This window comes from Zalophus californianus, chromosome 6 (assembly GCF_009762305.2).
Source record: "Zalophus californianus isolate mZalCal1 chromosome 6, mZalCal1.pri.v2, whole genome shotgun sequence".
NCBI lineage: Eukaryota > Metazoa > Chordata > Mammalia > Carnivora > Otariidae > Zalophus > Zalophus californianus.
This window is the reverse complement of record NC_045600.1, coordinates 29,713,337-29,729,849: the sequence shown is the minus strand read 5'-3', so window position 1 is coordinate 29,729,849 and position 16,513 is coordinate 29,713,337. Positions and strand designations below refer to the sequence as shown.

General features: G+C 40.2%; 1 protein-coding gene across 20 annotated transcripts in view; it reads left to right on the top strand.

Moving 5' to 3' along the window:
- SIPA1L1 (signal induced proliferation associated 1 like 1) overlaps nt 1-16,513 on the top strand; it is a 468,863-nt gene that overhangs the window by 271,568 nt on the left and 180,782 nt on the right. For all 20 annotated transcript variants that reach the window (XM_027568806.2, XM_027568796.2, XM_027568799.2 and 17 more), the window contains one exon: nt 7,718-7,779. The gene's annotated coding sequence lies outside the window, so the exon portion shown is untranslated. The remainder of the gene's footprint in view (nt 1-7,717; nt 7,780-16,513) is intronic.

The window sequence follows — 16,513 nt, the reverse complement described above, 5'->3', positions numbered from 1 at the left end:
TGCGACAGGTGAGGAAGCTGCAGAAGAAAAGTCTGAAGCTAGCAGAGGTTGGGTCACGACGTTAAAGGAAAGAAGCTGTCTCCACATCCAAGTGCAAGGTGAAGCAGCAAGTGCAGATGGAGAAGCTGCAGCACATTATGCAGAAGATCCAGCTAAGATCATTCATGAAGGTGGCTGCACTTAAAAACAGATTTTCAGTGTGGAGTAAACAGCCTTCTATTGGAAGAAGATGCCATCTGGGACTTTCATAGCTAGAGAGGAGAAGTCATCGCCTGGCTTCAAAGCCTCAAAGGCCAGGCTGACTCCCTTGTTAGGGGCTAACACAGCTGGTGACTTTCAGTGGAAGCTAGTGCTTATTGACCATTCTAAAAATCTTAGGTCCCTTCAGAATGATGCTAAATTTACTTTGCCTGTGTTCTCTAAATGGAACAACAAAGCCTAGATGACAGCACATCTGTTTACAACATGGTTTACAGAGTATTTTAAGCCCACTGTTGAAAACTGCTCAGAAAAAAAAGTTTCCTTTCAAAATATAACTACTCAATGACAGTGCACCTGGTCACCCAAAAGCTCTGATGGAGATGGACAACAAGGTTAATGGTTTCATGCCTGCTAACACAACATCCATTGTGCAACCCATGGGTCAAGGAGTCATTTCAACTTTCAGGTCTTACTATTTAAGAAATGTGTTCATAAGGGCTATAGCTGCCACACAGATTGTGGTTCCTCTGATGGATCTCAGCAAAGTAAATTGAAAACCTTCTAGAAAGGATTCACCATTCTAGATGCCATTAAGAACATTCATGTTTCATGGGAAGAGGTCAAAATACATTAATTAACAGGCGTTTTGAAGAAGTTGATTCCAGCCTTCAGGGATGACTCTGAGGGGTTCAAGACTTCAGTGGAGGACGTAACTGCAGATGTGGTGGAAACAGCAAGAGAACTGGAATTAGAAGTAGAGCCTGAAGATGGGACTGAATTGTTGCGATCTTGTGATAAAACTTTAACTGCTGAGGAACTGCTGCTTATGGATGAGCAAAGAAAGTGGTTTCTTGAGATGAAATCTACTTCTGGTGGAGATGCTGGGAAGATTGTTGGAATGACGGCAAAGGATTTAGACTATTACATGAACTTAGTTGATAAAACAGGGCAGGATATGAGAAGATTGACTCCAGTTTTGAAAGAAGTTCTGCCATGGGTGAAATGCTGTCAAACAGCTTCACATGCTACTGAGAAATTGTTCGTGAAAGGAAGAGTCCCATCGATGCAGCAGACCTCATTGTTGTCTTATTTTAAGAAATTGCCACAGCCACCCTAACCTTCAGCAGCCAACACCCTGATCAGTCAGCAGCAATCAACATCAAGACAAGGCCCTTATCAGCAAGATTACGACTCGCTGAAAACTCAAATGATGGTTAGCATTTTTCAATAAAGTATTTTTAAATTTAACATATATTGGGGGGTTTTTTAGACATAATGCTATTGTATACTTAATAGACTATTGTAGTGTAAACATAATTTTTTTTTCTGGGAAACCAAAAAATTTATTTGATTTGGTTTATTGCAATATTTGTTGCCTTGTCGTGGTCTGGAACTGAACCCACAGTTTCTCCAAGGTATGCCTGTATCTATCACCACCTGTTGAAATATATATATTAAAAAACATGATATCTCTGATTTGAGTTCAACACCACAGAGATCATTCTGGCCTTTCTTCTTTCTTTCTTTGTTTTGTCTCTAGCCTCAGTATATAGTCAAGACAGTGGTCTCCAAAGAGGCTAGGTTAGTTTTTCCCCCTACATTCCCTTAAGTGTGGTTATGTTGTGCATTTATAATGCAGTCCATTTGTCATTGATTGTGTTTCATTTTGAATTACCCCCACATACTGGTTGATTTTAATTACTTACTTTTCTTGATTTTGTGAAGCATTACTATGTTTATGAATGTCAAAACTAGACAAGAAGGTGTATTTGGAGACCCGTCCCTCCCCTCTATTCCTTGTATTCCATTTTCACCCCCTGATTTCTACCCTAGTGGCTTTGTAATGTCTGTAGAATAAAATTCCAACTTAGTGTAAATGACAGGTTCCTCTGCCATCTCAGTCTTGTCTTGTCCTTGCGCACCATGTTCTGGCTGCTGCAGATTTCTTGTTACTCCTCAGGTATGACTGGCTCGTTCCTGCCTTTGCACATTCTCTCCCTCGGCCTAGAATGATGCTCTGCTCCTTCTTCTTACCTTGCTCGCCTTTAGTCATTCAAAACCCATTTCAGCTCTTGCCTGCTATGTATGGGAAGACTTCCTTTCCTCAGCATTTCTCCCCACTCCTCCTCCATAATAATTCTCTCCTGTTAATTTCTATCTCCATAGCACTTGTGAATATTGTGTAACTGTTATGACATTTAACTTAAATTATTGATGCATAGGCTTGTCAGCTTCTTTATAACTGTGAGCTCCTTAAAGACAGGAACTTTATATTTGTGTTTCCAGCATCTAGTTCAATTTCTTGCACATACCAGTTATGCAGTAAATGCAGTATAGTGAATGGATATCACTTTTTTTCACTTACGTTTTCTTTATTCCTTTGCTCTTAATTTCACTCATGATATAAGCACCTGCAAAGAGAATGTGAATCCTTACGATATGCCCATGATCTTGTTGTTCATGGCATCTTTGTATTCTCTGCCTCTCCCAATGTATTTGGGCATAACCCTGGTAATTTAATGGCTTCCTCTGATCCCTGAGATGTTACATATCTAATTAAATTTTAGACATGGTATGGATGGTTAAGATGAAGTCAAGGTATACAGACTGTTTTAAGTATGCAGACCTAGGAGGTCAAGACTCTTTTATCTGTCAGGTTTGCTTCCTCAACTTGAAAAGCTGGAAGAAATTGTACTGGAAACAAATCTGTTTTTTTTTAATTTTTTAATTTTTTTTTATGTTATGTTAGTCATCATACAGTACATCATTAGTTTTTGATGGAGTGTTCCATGATTCATTGTTTGTGTATAACACCCAGTGCTCCATGCAGTACATGCCCTCCTTAATACCCATCACTGGGCTAACCCATCCCCCCCCCCCGAAACCCTCAGTTTGTTTCCCGGCATCCATAGTCTCTTATGGTTCGTCTCCCCCTCTGATTCCCCCCTTCATTTTTCCCTTCATTCTCCTAATGTCCTCCAGGTTATTCCTTATATTCCACATATAAGTGAAGCCACATGATAATCGTCTTTCTCTGCTTGAGTTATTTCACTTAGCATAATCCCCTCCAGTTCGATCCATGTCGATGCAAATGGTGAGTGTTCATCCTTTCTGATGGCTGAGTAATATTCCATTGTATATATGGACCACATCTTCTTTATCCATTCGTCTGTTGAAGGGCATCTTGGCTCCTTCCACAGTTTGGCTATTGTGAACATTGCTGCTATGAACATTGGGGTGCATGTGCCCCTTCTTTTCACTACATCTGTGTCTTTGGGGTAAGTACATAGGGTAGCTCTATTTTTAACGTTTAAGGAACCTCCATACTGTTTTCCAAAGTGACCGTACCAACTTGCATTCCCACCAACAATGTAAGAGGGTTCGCCTTTCTCCACATCCTCTCCAACATTTGTTGTTTCCTGTTTTGTTAATTTTTGCCATTCTAACTGGTGTAAGTGGTATCTCAGTGTGGTTTTGATTTGAATTTCCCTGATAGCTTATGATGGTGAACATTTTTTCATGTGTCTGTTAGCCATTTGTATGTCTTCTTTGGAAAAGTGTCTGTTCATGTCTTCTGCCCATTTTTTGACCTGATTTATTTGTTTTTTGGGTGTTGAGTTTGAGAAGTTCTTTACAGATCTTGGATCCCAGCCCTTTATCTGTAGTGTCATTTGCAAACATCTCCCATTCTGTGGATTGCCTTTTTATTTTGTTGACCGCTTCCTTTGCTGTGCAGAAGCTTTTTATCTTGATGAAGTCCCAAAAGTTCATTTTCCCTTTTGTTTCACTTGCCTTTGGAGAGGTGTCTTGAAAGAAGTTGCTGTGGCTGATGTCGAAGAGGTTACTTGCCTATGTTCTCCTCTAGGATTTTGATGGATTCCTGTCTCACATTGAGGTCTTTCATCCATTTAGAATTTATCTTTGTGTATGGTATAAGAGTGGTTGGGAAACAAATCTATTCAACAGTGTTTTAAGAGCCCTAGTAAGCTTTTAAAATGTCGTGATTTTTGTCCGAAGGGCACGTTCAGTGACCTTCCAAACTGTGTTTCTAAGTTGCTCATGTGACTTTTATTCTGTGTATAGATTATCCAGCAGATGATATGAAAACGTGGGGCTTATTTCCACCAGTTTCTTCATCCACCATCTGTTACTCTCCTTCCTCCCTCTGGATTGCATTCCCTTCCTGCCACTACTGTGTGTTCTGTCTAATCACAGCTCATTCTCCACAGCCCCACCTGGAACTCAGAGCAAAGGTTTGGTTGCAGGCAGATATCACACTAGATAAGGGGGAGCTTTAGGATCATGCCTTGCAGGGGCTCAAGGCTTGCTGCTGCTCAGAGTAGTTGATGTCCAGGGAGCCTGGGCTTGGAGAAAGCATCCACTTGTACTACTGGCCTGTATTCTTTATTTATATAAAAAAATACTAAAACATTTTACTTCTTATTTAAGTGTAACACATACAAAGATAAGTAAATTGTAAGTGAGCCCTTTGATGAGTTTTCCCAAATTGAACATGATCATGAAACTACCACTCAGATCAGGGAATCCAGTGTTACTAGCACACCAGAATTCCCTGTCCACCCCTTTCTGCTATCTTCTTACCCCCTGCTCCCACCGCAAAGGTAACTATTATCCTGATTTACACAGGTTTACCTATTTTTGAACTTCATAAAATGGATCGTATAGTGTATTCTGTCATGTGTCCGGCTTCTTTGTCTCAACATTATGTTTGTGAGATTCATCTGTGTTGTTGTATTAGTTAAGATTCATTTATATTTATTACCGTATAGCAGGCAAATTACAGCATGTGGGTTGGCTGTTTTTGTAAATAAAGTTTTATTGGCACAACAGCCATACCCATTTATTTACATATCATCTATGTAAATGTACTCCACATGCAAAGTTGAGTAGTTGCAACAGGGCTCAGTGACTCTTTGGTCCAAAAAACCAAAAATATTAATTGTTTAACTCTTGCAGAAAAAGCTCACTGACCCTTGCTGTATAATATTTCATTGTCAGTACTGGACAATTTATTTGTCACTGAGTTTTGGCCGTTACAATTAATGCTTGACTGTTACTGTGTGTGTCTTTGGGGCTACACATGTGCATTCCTGGTAGGCATTGCCCTGGGAGTGGAATGGTTGAGCTACATTGTAAGTTTATGTTCTGCTTTATTAGGTTCTGCTCAGCTGTTTTCTAGTTCACAGCCCCACCAGCAGTGCATGAGAGCTGAATTGCTGTACATCCTAAGACTTGGTATTGTCAGAGTTCAGTTTTAGCCATCTTAATCAGTAGGTAATTCTATCTCATTGTGGCTTTATTTTGTAGTAAGGGTAACAAATGAGGTTGAGTACCTTTTCATATGCTTATTGACCATTTGGGTTACTTGTTTAGGTGGCCTTTTTATTGTTTTATCAGAGTTCTTTATATATTCTGAACGAGTCCTTTGATGGATATACATATTGCAAATACCTTCTTCCTTTCTGAGACTTGCACTGTTATTCTTTTAATGGTGTTTTTTATTTCTGTGAACCTGAAGATGATCAGAATATGCCACCCCAAAACATGCCACTTGGAACAAGGATTATTTTGAGTGAGGGAAATTGAGAAATAGCAGATGTAGGAAGAGTTCTCTTTCCTCCCACTTCCTGCCTGAAAATTGGGGCATAGATTTCCATTTGTAAAGGTGCATCCCGTCTCCATACCAGGAAGAGAAGAACCATTCTTATCACTGGAGAAACTTGGGTCTGCATAATCTTACCAAAGGGTCCTATCTACCATAGATTTCCTGGTCATCTTTCCACAGTTTATCATCCTTAGGAGCCCCAATCCCCTTTTCCTGTCTAGTCACTTCTGCACAATTTATTCCCCTTATTAAGATGGTATTTAGGCCCCTGGGTAGAACTGATTTTTTGGGTTTTTACTTGTTTTCTGTAACATTCCCATGGGTGTAAAAATATTAACATCAATAGAGAAACATATACCTTTTCTTCTGTTAATTTGTCCTTGTCAGTTTAATTAGCAGGCCCCTATAAACTGAATGTGAGAAGGTAGAGAAAAAGTTCTTTACTTCTAAAAGTTTCTATAAAACTGACTAATGCCCACAACATTGGCGAACCGTGCATACACCGAGGAAGGTGAAGTTGGACATGGTGTTTGTAGATATGTGGACAGTACCTATCTTCAGCCTTGTCAGGGCAGACCATCCCCAGGAAATATCGTAGCAGAGATCGATTTTTATGTCAAGTCCTTCTTAATTCGAGTGTGATTTGGTGTGTTGTTATTTGTCCTAAGGTCTGAATAGAGACAAAGTTCTCATCTTTCACTTTGGAACATTCAAAACCTTTCCAGGGTCTTGGAGTCCCTAGTTCTGTGGGTGTGTTTCTTTAGTGTTTCACGGTGTTCTGAACATTGGAAGTTTTAATAAACATGCAGTACCAAATGTCGGAATCCACTGCATGTATTTGTGCTGAGATCTATTCCCTCGTATCCCTGAATTGAAGCTGATTTATCTAATTTGCAGTGGTTTGAACAGGGTAGATGGGTTTTCTAGGGGACAGGCTACATGATTTTTGAGGTCCATTTAATAATTGTGTTTTTGTTTCAGTTTTACAAATAGCAGTCCAGGGCAAGGCAGTATTAGTTGATTAAAATGTATTTAAGGGGGCGCCTGGGTGGCTCAGTCGGTTGGGCGACTGCCTTCGGCTCAGGTCATGGTCCTGGAGTCCCGGGATTGAGTCCCTTATCGGGCTCCCTGCTCGGCAGGGAGTCTGCTTCTCCCTCTGACCCTCCTCCCTCTCATGTGCTCTCTCTCTGTCTCATTCTCTCTCTCAAACAAATAAATAAAATCTTTAAAAAAATTAAAAAATAAAATGTATTTAGTTTATTTGACAATAGATGCAGACGATTTGAACTTGAAGATATTTAGAGATACTCTAATACTACAGATGTTTTCTCCTTTTTTAAAGGTTTTATTTATTGGAGAGAGAGAGAGAGAGTGTGCAGGGGGAGGAGCAGAGGGAAAAGCAAATTCTCTGCTGAGCCCAAAGCCTGATGCAGGGCTGGATCCTGACCCTAGTACCCTGAGATATGACCGAACCGAACTCAGACACTGAACCCGCCGAGCCACCCCGGTGCCCCTGTTTTCTCTAACTTCTAATTTAAATGCAGCTGCCTGGGGTGCCTGGGTGGCTCAGTCGTTGAGCGTCTGCCTTTGGCTCAGGTCATGATTCCAGGGTCCTGGGATCGAGCCCCACATCAGCTCCCTGCTCAGCGGGGAGCCTGCTTCTCCCCTCCCCCACTCCCCTTGCTCGTGGTCCCTTTCTCTGTCAAATAAATAAATACAATCTTAAAAAAAAAATGCAGCTGCCTACTTTCAAAAGCCTGGTTTGCCTCTTTCAGAAAAAAGAAAACTTTTTTTTTGCAGCTATTTTCTTTTAACGAAATTTCTTGTGCACTTAGCTATTTTTTTCTGTTTTTAAACTTTTTAAAAACTATTTTATATTTTTCTTTTCAGGTTATTCACTATGAATATGGCTGCTATTATCTAAATTTCTGCAGCCATGGCACAAGAATATAGTAAGTACTATCCTATACTTCCTGTGACCTACCTGCTTTAAAATGTGTTGACTTTGTGTCTTTAAGTTTCTCATTGGAGCAGTGGAAATACAGAAACAAAGTTTTTAAAAATCTGCCTTTCTCAAAGGGATCAATTCATTTGGTCACCTACTTTTTGAGTCTGTAGCTTTATATAGAAATTCATCATGACCGTGATTAATTTCACCTTCGGGATAAACACGGTGTTGCTCAGCCCATTCCCAGTCAGTACCAGCAGAGCGGACATTGGGATTGGATCCATATCACACATCCCACCCGTCTCCCTTATAGGAGCTCCAGGGTCGGCCCTGGTTAGGGGCAAGCCCATCCCTGCTTTGTGCACGACGGACTCCTCAGGGGCAAAGCATCGGCCGTGCCGGGCGTTATCTGGGCAGAAGGATGGTTTCGGGAGCGTCCCATTATCCTGTCCTAGCCCATGAGACGCGAAGGCAGGTCTGCCAGGAGCTTCTGGCAGAAGTCTTCTCAGACTTGAAACAGGCCTGCAGGAAGGGCCTCTCTCTTCCTCTGGATGCTGCTCGGTGCTGGCAGATCTGCGGTGGCTGCAGCCTGAGCAAGAAGCCACACAGGGCCGAGGACAGAGAAGTAAGCCCTGAGGCCTCCAGAAGTCCTCGCTTTTGAGCCAACGCATTTCCTTTTTGTTTAAGCCAGTTTACGATGGGAGCCAAAACATCCTAAGTGATTCACTTAATCTTCATTTTATTTTTAGTAATCCATTAGTTTCTCCCTGGGGAATGTGGGAGTAATTGCAAAGCAAGGCAAAATAATACCGTTAAATTAAACTGGCAGGGTGTGCTGGTGTTGACTGGCACCCTCTTCGCTCTTAACAGTTAACTGATAGAGTGATTTAGTATTCAAAGACAGGAGAATAAAATATATTGCTTTCACTCTCTCTCTTTTCCCTCCGGAAGGTTTTGCCTTTTAATCAACCTACTTGGGCTGTGAACTCTGACAAGGGTCTTGGCCTTACCCGCCTGAGAACCACCAGCTCTTTGTCTAGGTGTATATTTGGCAGTATGGACCTGTTCTTTGTGTTTTCTTAGAACAGTCTGTGCCCAGGCTTCTGATGCCCTGTTTGCTTTTGTCCTTCAAAAATTAATATGAATATTTCAAACATAAAAGCAATGGAATAAGGAATAATACAAATACCCATATGTACTCTCCCTACAATGCACTAGAGAAATCGAATGTTTACCAGTTCTATGGAACAGTAAAAAATCCAGGGTAATGCCCCCTAACAGGCAGCGCCCGTCTCTACCTCTGAGGAACCGCTATCCTGATATTATTCCTAATTTTTCCCATGCATTTGTCTGTGCTTTTATCATATTTGTGTAGTATGATTTTCCATATGCTTTTTAACTTCAGGTAAATGTAGATACTATATGTACTTGTTCTTTAAAATCACAGAGGAGGGACGCCTGGGTGGCTCAGTCATTAGGCGTCTGCCTTGGGCTCCGGTCATGTTCCCAGGGTCCTGGAATCGAGCCCCACATCGGGCTCCCTGCTTGGTGGGAAGCCTGCTTCTCCCTCTCCCACTCCCCCTGCTTGTGTTCCCTCTCTCACTATGTCTCTTTCTGTCGAATAGATAAAATCTTAAAAAAAAAAAAATCACAGAGGATTGAGAATAAGTTCAGGATCACAGAAAGAGGCCATAAATTTGTTCTGAGACACTAGACATCCCAGTGATCTATACTAAATGTGTTAGACTTTAAATTGTTGATTTTAATCAACATGTGGACAGCTTTTTATCTTATTCTCGGAATCGGTGTCTGGTCTGCTAGTGAGTTCCCTTTCTTCACCTGCTTCTGCCCTCCTGTGCAGGCTTGGCTTGTGTTTAAGTAGCTCGAGTCATCCTGTGCTCAGAATGCATGCTTTTGGCAGACTTCACTAAGTCTGCATTTTCCTGCCATCACACCTACAAGGTTTCCTTTTGTGCATTCTAAACCATCAGTTTGTTCCTTGTACTGTGGCTGCAGTTCCAGAGAAGCCGTCCGCTCCTATGACCAGATTGGGACCTCAGTCACTGGCGCTGGGTCATTACTTCCTTTCATGCCCTAGCTTAGAGTCTTGGAGATCATTTTGTATCGTTCTTGTCAGAAATAGATCTCAGGTCATTTAACTTCTGCAACCAAATAACTCCTTCTGTTGCTCTTGGAGGATTCATATTACCCTTTGTTCTTGTTTGGAATGTGGCCTCCACAGAACTAAATAGTCATTTCCATTCAGGGATCATTAATCCTTTCAACTTGGGGACATAATTACTGATAAAGTATCAGAGAAAGATTTATGACAATCAGAAGAGAATTTCTTTCTTTTTATTTTTTTCCAGGATGTTATTTTTGTTTAAATGTTTGACATGTGGGAGAAAGAAGTAACCTCAAAAGGTATTTTCCCCTTAATTCATACATATTGTATACATGTTACAGGAAGGAAAAATAACATTTTTTGTTGAAATCAAATTGGGGTTTTTATGCTGTGCGCATGCATTTTTCTGTTGTTAAAAGAATGGGTCCTCCTTTTAATTGTGTTTAAATGTAACTATCTTTAGCTTTCTTTCCCCCAATGTGGACCCAGGATCTTAAATTAAAATGTTGCCAGTGTAAGAAGATTATAGCCATCAGTGGAAACGCCCAATCAATGAGGCCCTTGTGAAGAGAGCTACTCTCCCATTGGAAGATGACCAGAATTCAAAGATAGTGGGCACCTTGTTATACATCAGGCCAAATATAAACATAAGAAGTGCAGATATTTACATTTTAATCCCGTAGTGTGATTTATGTGCATTTTCTTATTTTAAAAAAATTTAATGGTATAGATGCTTTTCAATGGAAGAAGCCTATTGAAATTTTTCTTTGAGAAATCAGTACTGTGAACAAACTGCTTTTGTTTTGTGTGTGTGTGTGTGTGTGTGTGTGTGTGTGTGTGTGTGTGTGTGTGTAATGGTATCTTCTTATTTATTTTTTTATGTAAAGGGATTGGTAGGCTTGGCTTGATTTTATACCTCAAAATGAAATGGTGTCTTTGTGGGGGATGGTCCATGGGGCTGAGAGAACTGCTAGACAGTGACTCAGACCTGTAATTAGGTCTTGCTCTCCGCACCCTTGTTGACTTGAAAGCACTGACCATAGACCATTTAGTGTGGGAAAGCAGTACATGAATCATCGCAATTGGCACAAATTATCTGGAATGCTACTAAATGTTTTCTGTTCTTTATTCTGATTGAGGGAATGAGAAAGGGAGACTTGTTCTTGGAGTTTGAAAAGTACTCTAGAGGATACATACACCTTTGGGGAAATGGATTTCTTCCCTAGATAGAACGGAAAACCGTTGAATATTCGATATTTGTAAAACAGTTTTGGTTTTGTGGGTTTGCTTTAGAATAGTCCTCCAAGCTCTGTGTCCTTACTTTTGGTGAACTCTTGCCTGTCTGTCTTTCATGAAGGGGAATCCTGGAGCCTCGGCTTAACCTCCACACCACAACTGGGGTTGGGGGAAATCCTAGAGGTTTATGTCGTGTTTTTTAGTTTCCTTCTAACTTGTCCCACTCCTCCAAATCTCTCATATCTAGGACAGAATTTTGTTATCCTTTTTTCTTCCCTTTCTCAAAATGAAGGGTCAGCCAACTTGTTGAGACCTACTAGGTGACTGGCCATGAAGCCAGTGAAAGTTGTTTTCTATCTTCACTAACTAATAAGTGTAGTTTGTTTCAACTTATTTTGTAGCAGAAAGTTGAAAATAATCGTGTTCATTCTAAAGTGGCAGACATTTATAAGTCATTTAGGTTAAAGATAAGAAGAAGACATTATATAGAAAGTAAGCCCTTTAATTTTTTTTCCCTTGGGTTTTCTCTGATGGTGCCTTAGGGGTCTTGCCCAGCGCTTGCTACCTCACTGCGTCTGCTCTAAAGAGAAAAAGACAAGCAGATTTGTCTAATCCATAGCAAAAAGACCAGATTTTCAACTTGTAATGTGAGTTGACCTTTTGATACATGGATAAATCTTTATTTTCATTTTGGAATATATGTGAGTGGGCATCTCATAGGAATGCATCTTTTGACAGGAAGTAGAAGAAAGCCACCGTTCACCGGGTACCTACTGTTTTGTGTCTGTGGGTATCTGTGCACAAGCATGTGAGTTTGGTTGTTTCCGTTCATCTAGGGCATTGCTCCTTGTTAGACATCGCCGCATTCATTTTGGAGTTGTTGAAAATCAGGTGTTCAAATTATAAAATTATTATTAGCACTTATGCTGAATTAAGTTGGTAGATTTTAGAGTGAGTTTCTAAGAAACTGGTGAAGTATTTCATGAATACCCTTGAAAAAATTCTGTATTAATGTGGTTAAACTTTTTTCCCTAATATAAATCACAAAGACCTTCATATTTGTAATTTAGGTTATGTTTATGAAGAATGCCTGTTCATGAAGAACTGTGATCCTGTTTGTCACGAGGACTTGTTTAGTACCCAATTAACCTTTCACTTAATCTCTTTCTGAAATTAGGAGCCAAGAGACCATGCCTCAGTACCAAATACAAATCACCCAACCTTATTACCCTTAGTTTGCGTATTGTGTAAATAATTGGACCATTAGCCAATACATAAACAGAGGGGGCATGAAAGGTATATCTCTAGTGGGAATTTAACATCACTTTAAGGTTTCCAGGTTACTTTCTGTAAATTATTTCTTCCGTGGCAGTCAGTACCTCTTGTTTAATGGATGCAATGATTTTTAAAACCTCAGTCAAGAATTCCAAAGTTCCTAATGAATATAAAAATACCTAAAGGAGTTTTATGTTTGATTCTGTCCCATCCCTTCAAGAGCAAATGCCTTCTAACTTTGTGCAAATGAGAAATCTCAGTGCTCTGAGTGAACGCTGATCCCTGATGAACACTTCCTATCTCTCTCTCTCTCTCTCTCTCTCTCTCTTTTTTTTAATTCTCAGACTAATTAAATAGAATTAGTCTAGTCTGTAGGGTTAGGTGCCCCTTCTGTAATCTGGAGAACTCTGCTAAACTGTGTGTGGAGATAGACCAGCTGTTTCTATTTTTGTCTGGATATTTGACCCCATCCCTAAAATTTGATAATGTACCCCCTGTACTACATTAAGGCTTCATTTAAAGATGGAGGTACCAATGGATCTCCATGCTCTACAAGTGTATAGAGCTTGTTGGTTGTAAAGATTTAGACCAAGGCCCAGCATTAATTGCTGCTATAATTTGATCTTTGACTTGTATTTTGATGATCATTTGCAGTAACATCCATTCAGTTGTATTTTTCAGAACATGAAGAAAATCTCATTTAATACTGTCTCCCAGCATATTTAAAAAATAACTTTAATAAAAATAATACATCCTTATGAAAATGTAAAAAGAGATAAACATAAAGATGAAAACGAAAATGAGAACCATGTAGAATTGCACCATCTACAAGTAGCTGTTATTAACATTGGCTAATAATGTGTTCTCACAGAACACAGAGCACACCATTAAAACAGTGATAAATCCCTCACCCCAGTTACGAATAAAGGACTGACGGAAGGTGGTGGCACCCAGAAACTCTGAAATACCTACATATGGTACATGTTAAACCTAATATCATCTAAATTGCTGCCATTGTTTATTTCCACAGGTTGTCATCATGTCATCATAGGGTAAGGAGATAGTCTCTTTAAAGAGAAGCTGGACTGGGGCCTGTACTGGTTGCCTTTTGTTACCATCCATTTTTAGGTAGAGATTTTCATGAGTAGGGCATATTTCTTGTTTTTCTTTTTTAAGTGAAGGAGTATTGTGAAATAAGCTGCTTTATATAAAGAGCAGAAGAATAGTATGCTTTTAAAAGAAATACATTCTGCTCCCCTGATAGAAAGATAGGAGAGAAAAGTCAAGCAACTGAAGGCTGTATGTGGTAATTCTCCAGGGAAAAATGAATGTCAGAGTCTCTCCTGGGCTTGCTTGCTTTTTTGTTGTTTTTTTTTTTAATAACGACATATCTGTACCCTGCCTCATCTCTCCACTCCCTTCCCTGTCCTGTACCAGCTTCCCACAACTGAGCAGCACACTGCAAATCCGTGGAGTTCTGCATTGACTCGGACCTCTGATTATCCCACTTCAGGCTTCGGTTTACCATAACTTGGGTGATTGTCTGGTTTTCAAATCATCACACCACAAAAACTCAAGCAACAGACGTCTCCCTGGATTGATTGTATTTGTCCTTTGTGGTGTTGTGATGGTTTCTGAGCATTTGTTCGCTGGCTTCCTTCTCGGAGGCCCAGAATAACGTGGTATGCTACAGCCCTCTTGGCTTCCAGGGGACTGCTTTCAAGTGTCCTTAACTGAGGCCTTCTCCGTGAGCAGGGATGCGCTCCAACCCGTTGGCCAGTAGTGACCCCCACAGTTGCTTGTCCTGAAGTCATTGTGGTGTAAACAGAACAAATGATGAGAGCTTTGTCCTCTGTCCTCTCTTCCAAGTAGAGAGTGTAAAAATTGTTTTAGAGGACGTCTGCATTTTGTGGTATCATTCAGTTTTGGCGCTGCGTCTGGTGAAATGTTAGCCTGAGATTCTTTGGGAGGCTCCACCCCTGGAACTGAATGAGGAGTTTTTGAATGAGTGTTAATGCTGAAGCTGTTAACATTAGTGAGAATGTTCTTTGCTACACAGCAGCAGCTTGCTGATTTCACTTTTGCCATTGCAGTGCCTTCCACTGAGAGACCACAGAATTATATTAGGCAAATAGTGCCAGGTTTTACATTACTTGATAAGTTTGTATTATTGGAAAACACTCAAACTTAGGTTCACTGATGTCACATGTGTTTTTAGTTTTAAGCATCAAATTGAGATCATTGTATTTTAGTGGTTGAAGAAAGCAGATTTTCATTTGTTTTTAAAAGTCATTAATAAATAATAATCCTATCTTTTCTACCAGTTTTACCTGTGGGACATTTAGATACCGCACGATGATGTTCAGTAGTACTGAACCGTTGTCTTTTTTTTTTCTTTTTTAAGATTTTATTTATTTATTTGTCAGAGAGTGAGCGAGCACAAGCAGGGGGAGCGGCAGGCAGAGGGAGAAGCAGGCTCCCCGCTAAGCAAGGAGCCCGATAACGGGCTCATCACAGGACCCTGGGATTACCACCTGAGCCAAAGGCAGACACTCAACTGACTGAGCCACCCAGGCATCCCTGAACCATTGTCTTTTTATCCACAATGTTGGGATTGTGTATCAGTTGATTTTCTTGGATAGCATGCATTAGATTTATTTCAGGCAACTCTTCTCAGCCCCAGTGCTAATGCCATAAATAAATAAAGAACCCTCCCCATTTGTTTATTTGCTACTTGTACTCTTAACAAGTTACAAGACTGTCAGTGGGTTCCTGATTTTATTAAGTTTACTACTCCACAGAAAGACAACTTGATGAGTTTTTTGTTTTTGGGTATGATTCCAATGTAATCTCTTTTTGGAAAGGATTTGGATAAGTCATTTTCAGTCTGTCTCCCAATCTTCTTGTTCCTTAGAGTGGGATTTTTCCTTCTCCACTTCTTTCTTGTTTTCCGATGAGATCGAGAGACAGAGATAGGGTTGGGGGAGAGGTTGAGATAGATAGGCTTGACTTTTTCTAAGTGGAGGATGAGAATAAAATTGAGTTCAAGTAAAGAATGGAGTGGTGGACCCGATCTGGGAAAAAAAATTAGAGAGTGAAGAGTTCAGGTGAGGAATTTGTAGTCTAAAAAGTAAAACACCAAGGGGAATTTACTAACTCTGCCATTATTCCATCAACCGTTTATTTCTGTTGACTTAATTTGCACCAGGTAGCCACTATTTCCTGACCAGGGTCTGAGGACAGCTTTTCAGAAAAGTTAACTTGTCAGTGGTGGGTTTTTTTTTTTTTCCTTCCCCCATAGTAGATGCTCAGTTAATAGAAAGTTTGACTTGCTGACTTAGGAAAAAATAGTCCTTAAAATAGCCATTCTGATTTGCTACTAGATGAGTTCCTCCCTCATTAATTCTGTGAGGAGGCGAGGAAATAAGTGGAACATTTTTTTTTTTAATTGACTCTTCCTCCCTACTGTTACTAGGATTTTTCTTTTTTTCTCTAGAGGAATGAAAAGTGTGAGAAGTTATTCAGGTTTCCAGATAAGAGGGTACACTGTTGTCTAGTTCCAGAAAGGTGATTTCCAGCCATTCTTATATTTCACTGTCCTCTGTAAATTGGTTGAATTAAAATTTTGTTCTGAAATCTTGTCACATTCTTTTTGAGTTCTTGGAGTCCCCTAGAGGTGGTGTGAAACTACAGCTCAGAATCACTGGATTAGGGATAATCCCTGGGCCAGAAAGGCAGTTAATCTGTCAAGTCTGGAGGAATGCTGTCTGGATGCTGGAATGTTTCTCTTCTGCCTTTTCTAGTTGCTGGGTCGGATCTCTGTCCTCATCACCAGCTCTTTAAACTTCATTGTCAAGTTCACTCTTTCCCTAATGTTACAAAATAGAGGCAGGGTCTTGTTGCTTTTTGGAGGAGTTTCTGTCTGTTTTCTGCTATTTCTGGATAGAAAAGGCAAAGTAGGCCCATTCTTCTAGGTTTCAATGCTTGAAAAACAGCGGAGATGAAGGAGAAGGTAAGAAGGAAGCAAAGAAAGTCTGGTTTCTTAAATAGTCTTTGTTTTGCAGACTCCTTTTTTGGTCATGATTATTGAATGTAGTGTACC